This window comes from Podarcis vaucheri (assembly GCF_965113315.1).
Source record: "Podarcis vaucheri genome assembly, chromosome: 1".
Taxonomy (NCBI): Eukaryota; Metazoa; Chordata; class Lepidosauria; order Squamata; family Lacertidae; genus Podarcis; species Podarcis vaucheri.
The window spans coordinates 35,387,635-35,395,272 of NC_138759.1; the positions used below are offsets into that span (position 1 = coordinate 35,387,635).

Consider the following 7,638-nt stretch of genomic DNA (forward strand, 5'->3'; position numbering starts at 1 on the left):
ATAAAATATTGGGGCGGGGCAGGTAAGCCCCACCCCGCATAATCGATCACAAGACACGGTACGCACACACTATTTTAATGGCAATGCTCATCAACTTGGGGGGGGGAGGGTTCGGCTTTGAATATTTTATGGGGGAGCCCAAAAGGGCCTTGGCCCCTAGGAGTTGGCTCCTATGGGAAAGGAAGAGGGACTCCCACTGTGTGCATGGAAGTATGTTGTAGGAGTGCAGCTGCAGCACTGGATACAGCCCATTTGGCATTTTGCTGTCCATTTCTTCTGCTATCCTAAGGCATGAGTCACGTGGCAGGTCATAACATTTGTAAGCCACTTTTACAGGCTCAGTCTGTAAAGGAAGGATCTTCATAACAAGCACCAATGACCACCAAAACGTGTGGTTTTCCAGCCTTACATATAACACAGGGTCCCACAGACATAAAGTTCCGCCTCAGAGAAATGGGATTTGGTAGCCATTTTATGGGGCTGTAGTTAATGAAATAGGGATGTGGCTGGTGCTGTGGGTGAAACCACTGTGCTTCTTGGACTTGCCGATCAGAAGGTTGGCAGTTTGAATCCCCATGATGGGGTGAGCTCCCATTGTTCGGTCCCAGCTTCTGCCAACCTAGCAGTTTGAAAGCACACAGTGCAAGTAGATAAATAGGTACCGCTGCGGCGAGAAAGTAAACAGAATTTCTGTTGTTCACTCATGTTGGCCACATGACCCGGAAAAACTGTCTGTGAAGCGGACGAATGTCGGCTCCCTCAGCCTTTAAATCGAGGTTAGCGCTGCAACCCCAGAGTCGTTCGCGACTGGACTTAACTGTCAGGGGTCCTTTACCTTTATCTAGTTAATGAAATAGCTATGAGGGTGTTGATAACAGCTGGTCAGAGGAGGACGGGCTTCAGAAGATATCCAAGTACTATTAGTGGTCAAACTTTGTAAGGAGAAGAGGCATTGTCTGTTGTTCTCCCTGACATCTTAGTTTTCTATGTGCAGGGATTTCTTTGCCTTTAGAAGAACATTAAATTATGTGAGCCACATCCACAGATCTCCCCCTTCCCCTGCTCTGCTCTTTGTGAGAACTAGGCCTTTGCTGAACTAGGGAATTCCCAGGACATGGCTTCCTTCCTCCTCTTCAGTGCTGACTTGAAGAAATTCAATCACTTTGACATTATAGTGCAATAAAATTTTCTTGAGGCAAAATGCCATTATATTTTCCTCTTTGGTGTTGCAGCTGTTACTGTGGAGGTTTAGCACAAAATTCTTTCAGCATTTTTGGTCAGTTCTCGAGAAAAAGATTAAGAAGATAGTCAGCATTTCATCAGACTGAGAGCCAATGCTGATGTAATATCCTACTTTGAAAGCAGCAGGTATCACTTATTCTTAGCGAAAGTCTCCAAGAAGATTTAATTTATACGCACTAGCAAGGTGTTATTTGAAAGTCCCAAGTGTAAATAGATGCTACTGGCATTTAATGTGACCAGAAGGTGTATGTAGACCCATGTAAGTTAGAGTGAAATATATCTGTGTGGTCCAAATAAAGAAGTAAACTGACTAACCCACCGTACCCAAGTTTCTTCTGTGATGTCAGAGCAGCTAAGCCAATAGCAGCAGAGGAACTATGATGTGCTGGCCCTGCAGGAAGCCCTCTGGTGTGATAGCGCTTCTTGCAAACCTAGGAGGAATCAGTGATAAGATTACTAAACAAAGAAAAAGAAGACCCAGGTCAGCCATGAAGCTCACTTGGTGACTTTGGGTCTGTCAAAATCTCTCAGCCTCACCCACCCCATGGGTATAGCCAGGATTTTTGTTGGGGGGGACTTTTGTTAGGGGGGCACAACTTGATATTCATATTCATTTGATTTGTATTGATTTTGATTTATTTGGGGGGCAGCTGCCTACCCCCCTTGGCTACACCCATGCCTACCCCCCAATATTATTGTGAGGAAATAAGGTGATGGTTGTGCAAAACCTTGTGCTCCACTTTGAGCTTCTTTGGAAGAAGGGTAGGTTAGAAATATAGATTAAGATAATATAACGGTAAACAACAAATAGCTCCTCAAAAGAGAATGGACAGGTAGAGAAGGTGGGGCAGAGCAGAAAATTAACAAATTTGAGAGTTTGATAATGTCTATAGTTCATTATACTAACAGGCCCTTAGATCTGCATATATTGTGTATATATTAGTGGGGTAGGAGAGCTGGAAAAAATTCACATCTGGAAACCAATGCACCTCTTTGGTTTCAAATAGTGCATGGGTAAGGTAAAGGTAAAGGGACCCCTGACCATTAGGTCCAGTCATGACCGACTCTGGGGTTGCGGCGCTCATCTCTCTTTATTGGCCAAGGGAGCCGGTGTACAGCTTCCGGGTCATGTGGCCAGCATGACTAAGCCGCTTCTGGCGAACCAGAGCACCACACGGAAACGCCGATTACCATCCCGCCGGAGTGGTACCTATTTATCTACTTGCATTTTGACGTGTTTTCAAACTGCTAGGTTGGCAGGAGCAGGGACCGAGCAACAGGAGCTCACCCCGTCGCGGGGATTCGAACCGCCGACCTTCTGATTGGCAAGTCCTAGGCTCTGTGGTTTAACCAAGAGCGCCACCCGCATGGGTAGATGAGTCTAAAAAGCCCAGGTCACAAATTTTCATGGTCCTCTAGAGTCTGTGGTGGCTCATTTACCAGAAGCAATCTATTTAGTGTTAACTTTGGAAGTGTATATTCAGTTCTGGCCAAGCTTAGTAAGAACTGAGTATACACTTCCAGAGTCTCTTTAAGAAACATGTCTGATCTGTAGTTGAATCTTCCCTCCCCTCCCTGGATGTACCGTATTGTCCCAAATATAAGCTGCACCTGCAAATAAGCCACACCTTTAAAATTCAGGGGGGGGGGAGGGAGAAAAAAAGACAATACTGTTCCCTTAAAATTCCGCAGGCACTCACACCCGTAAATGGCAAATGTAAAAGAAAATCCTACAGTGATATCGTAAAAGCCAATTTTTGTAAGGTCAAGAATTTAAGCCACACTTTAACTTTTCACAGTTGGAATTTGGGGGAAAAGTATGACTTATATTCAGGCCCATACGGTAGTTCCCTCCCTCCAGGATCTAGCTGGAACTTTCGTTTTGCCTGGGTCACAAGTCCTAGCCGCTTATGTTGGTTGCTGCTCTGTTGTTCAATTCTTCCTGGTTTTGGGCAGATCCATTGCAAAGCTTCCTCACACAAGAACATGGGGTACTGTATCCCATCCCATGAGTTAGTGTGTGTTGACGGTGCTTTGTTGGAACTGGTCAGTCATACAACTTGTGCTAGGCTGGAATATGTTGTGAGCTGTAGTTTGAGCCAGCTAATGAGGCAAACTGTGTGATGACCTACTTCACTGAGCCCTTTTTCCAGGTATGCATTTCTGTGGAAATTATTCCAAACAGTTGCATCAGAACTGGTCCTAACAGAAGAACTAGAACTAAAGTAATGGAAGGCTTGCAACACAGGCGGGAGTTGTGGGTGGTTTGTCCCAAGGCTTCTTTTCTAGTCTCCTGACGGTCTTCAGAAGAGGTTCAGAGGACAGCAACCATTTTGTTTACATCCTTCTTTGAAATGCAGGACCCAGAACTGGGCACAGTACTATACAGCAGTTGAGTTGTAACTCATGAAGGAATAAATAAAACACTATTAAGGAAATAAAACAAGGGGAATGACAAAAGACTTCAGAAGTATGCCATTTTGAAGGCTACCTTAGAATGCCTTGTGATCTATTGCAGTGGTGGGGAACTGTCACCTCATGGACCTAATCAGGCCTAATTTGGCCCATGAGGCCATTTTGGTGCCCACCTACCCTATACCTGATGTCACATTTTGTTGGGAAACTGATATAAGATACGTATGCAATGGGAGGTTGGCTCTTGCTCACAGTACCAGTCACCACACGGAAGCAGAGCAGGGTCTAAATCTTTCACAGTTGTAGAATAGGCTCGGTAAACAGCTCTGGGTGGAGTTCAGAAAAATAAGTTCTGGCTTGTAGGCTTTTCAGATACAGATATATACAGATATGAAGTATAACCACTGCCGTAACTAACACCAACTAAACAAGACACAAGACTTTAGCGATGGAACAGGTAAAAGACACAGTGATGGTTGAATCTTGCATAACCCTGTGCAATGCACCTCATAAGCCGCTATGACCAGCTTTGTGGGGCTTGCAAAGCACGGTAACTTTGCCTGCAAGGCTTGATTTCAAACTAGATGGACAAAATGGGTCACCCATGGGGGAAAGTCCCACTGATCTAAAGACATTTCTGAGTTGTTAACACATAGGATTTTGCTGACACAGGTAAAAAGAGCTGAGTGTAAAACAGGTCTGAAGTTTATTGAGTGCTTTTGATGATGTGGCATAAAGAAGTTAGGTACCAGTCAGTTGTTGCTGTTCGCAGAACTGCTGACAGTATGTACCACCAAGTCTGACTGTTGAATAACCCTGTGAAGGAGTGGCTCACATCAATAGATGGTATGGGTCAAACCCTCATCCTGTAGCCTCTCCCCTATAGGAGGGTACAGCTGAAAATCTGCCTCTGCAAGAGACAGGTTGATGCCAATCTCTGTAATAGACTGGGAGCTCCTCTAGATGATCTGCTTATTATGGAGCAATTGTTCTGATATGCTAGCACAGAACTTAATGTGGATGTTATAATATATCTGCTCTTTATTGAGCCTTCATTCTTATTTGCTTGCCAGGCAAGCAAGTTGTACAACAGTGAGCATTCACTCTGCATTCTTCCTTATTTGCTCATGGCGGGGTCTTTATGAATTTATTCCACACTTTTTAATGCATTTTCCTAACGCTTTCTTCACTGAAAAAGGTCTGTTTTTGTTTTGTGTCTGCTTTTTTTAAAAGTGAAAGTGTTGTGCCAGGATGGCAGAGCACTTAAATCTACTGTTTTTGTTTGTTTGTTTTCCCACTTGTATAGTGCTTAATCAGAGTCATATTTTAATTGTGGAACCTAAATTTCTGATATGTGATTGAATCCCCTCCACAAAATGCTGGAGGTAACTTGGCTGATGTCAAGCCCAAGGAAGCAACCTGCATCTCTGCTTTCATTTTATGCAGCCCACAAGACCTCTTGAAGTTCATAGAATCACAGAATTGTAGAGTTAGAAAGGACCCTAGTCCAACCCCCTGCAATACAGGAATCTCAGCTAAAACATCCATCACAGATGGCCATCCATCCTCTGCTTAAAAACCTCCAAGGAAGGAGAGTTACCATCTTCTGAGAGAGAGGAGAAGCAATGGGCTCTTGGCAGATCCCCAAATATGCCTGTCCTTAATGTCAATCCTGAGAAAGGCAGCTTACTCTTTCTTGCACTGCAGGCCAGGTACCAAGGAACATTCCAGCTTGGCCCACAACATTCCTGAAAAACAAACTGGGGCGTAACAAGTGCTCATTGAGGATTACTCAATGTTTGTCCTGACTGGTAAGGAGCGGCAAGGTGGGAAATGTCAGCCAATCCACCTCAACATCCCTCCCTAGCAGCCTTACTGACCTTCAGACATATGAGTTTCCTCAAGAAGTGAGGAAGGGGAAAGAGAAACACCAGATGTGGCTTATTGCTATCCTCTCTTTTGTGTGTTTCTGTGTTTTGCCCTGTTGCTTCTGTGGACAAGGGAAGAGGTTTTTCTTGCTTTGGACATTTGTAGGCAACCATTCATATCACTCCGGGGTTACAGCTTGAATGGGTTGGAAAGTGGGTGGTGGTGGTGAAAGCTGTTCAGTTGCTCAGAAACCACAGAGTGGGGCCCTCTTTAAGTGAGAGACAGAGGAGGAGTGGACTGTCCTAAGTGGGGAAAAACAGGTGGGAAGTGTTGCTAGGACCATTGGGTGCTAAATCTGTCTGAAAGACTTGTGGTTCTTTTCTATTTAGGTTTTTGATTAAATTGGACATTTTGATTTTTGTCATTTTAGTTTTGGTTGCCTTATGAGAGAATTGTTAATTTGTTGGCCTTGGGGCCTAACTAGAATAATTTTGTGGTATTTTTATGCTGCTGTTTTTCTCTGTTTATTTGTTCCCTGTTCTGGGATTAAATGAAAAGTGGGCTATAAGTACTATAAATTAATTAATGGAGGGAAATACAAATGCAGCCAAATTTGAATTTGTCTGGGCAGGTTATTCTGTGGGCAGTAGGTCATGGTCACACACCTGGGATTCTCTCACTGTACCACCATCCTAGGATAACCCAGAAAATGGAGGATTTTGGCATGACTGGGGATTTCCAGTCCAGTATTTGTAGAGATGAGAGTGCAAATGTTGATTCATTGTTTAGTAGTTGCTTCACACCTGTCCACTGCATGGGGTAACTAACATGGTACCCTCCAGATGTTGTGTAAGACTAGAACTCCCATCCTCCCTGACTATGGGCCATGCTGGCTGGGGCTGATGGGAGTTGGAATCCAACATTTGGTGGGCACCATGTTGGCTTTTACTGCCCACAGCCTTTCCTCAAGCTTCTTGCTAAGCCATAGTAAATTATCTGTTCAATTTTGGGAACTTGTGGCTCTTTGGATTCCATCAACTCCAGCCAACAGGAGCAATGGTGAGCGATAATAGGAGCTGTAGTCTAACAACATGACGCATGTTCCCCATCCCTTGCCTTAAATCATGGCAGAGATGAGAGAACGGAACAAGAGACAAATATTATTTGTCATTTCCATTACAGTTGTGGACACTGCTGTCATCGAGTCAAGAACAGTAAGAAAGGCCTGTGTCTTCCCCAGATGTGCTAAGAGCCTGGATGTAAAGTGAAAGCTGGCAGAAGTGTCTTGTTTATAAGTTGGCTTTGATTGCTTGATTAAAATTTGGTTTCCTTTTGTCCAAACAGAGGCTACAGTGTGGGTGTACGAAATATGAGATGCAGCAGTTTATTGCAGCACAGGCAGAACTCAGCTCCATTTAAGGCTGGAGAAAACAAGAGTGGTCTTTTTATACTGGCATGAAGATTTAAGTATGCACAACTAGTACATTCATAAAACATATTAGGTTAATGAATGTGTTTACGATCCCACAGCATTGCAACAGAATTTTAAAAGGTATGACAGTAGCTACGAGTTGTTTCTAATGAAGCTATCCCATCAGTGCATGGAATTCCACATGTAACAGCAGGACTCCCCTTTATTTTCTTGCTTGCCCCCCACAACTCCAACATCTGCTCCAGAAGGTTATGGGGGAACCCAGAACAGGTTTGTGGCATAGCTGTCAACGTTTCCCTTTTTTTAAAATGGAAATTCCCTTTTTCCGAATAGGATTCCTCGCAAGAAAAGGTTAAAGTTGAAAGCTATGTTTTGTGGGGACATGGAGGGCGAGGAAGTCCTGTTGTGCATGTGGAAGGCCTTTCACTAATGGACTTTGTTGGATAAAACCCTGTATTTTCACATATACTGTAGAATGAATTATAGCACACTATGGGGCCCTAAACGGCGTTTCCGTGTGCTGCGCTGGTGCAGGCTCGCCAGAGCAGCGATGTCACGCTGGCCACGTGACCCGGAAGTGTCTCCGGACAGCGCTGGCCCCTGGCCTCTTGAGTGAGATGGGCGCACAACCCCAGAGTCTGTCAAGACTGGCCCGTACGGGCAGGGGTACCTTTACCTTT

General features: G+C 44.4%; 1 long non-coding RNA gene across 2 annotated transcripts; it reads right to left on the minus strand.

The window, feature by feature from the left end:
- Positions 1-303: 303 nt before the first annotated feature.
- LOC309527310 lies at positions 304-3,340 on the minus strand. Of its 2 annotated transcripts, XR_014217185.1 has the most exons (3): positions 3,129-3,340; positions 1,567-1,673; positions 304-1,283 (listed from the first exon to the last, which is right to left on the minus strand). It is a non-coding gene; the product is annotated as an uncharacterized lncRNA (long non-coding RNA). The 2 variants fall into 2 exon arrangements; XR_014217186.1 differs by lacking the exon at positions 304-1,283 and having other exon boundaries at positions 1,339-1,673.
- Between the last annotated feature and the right edge of the window lie 4,298 nt (positions 3,341-7,638).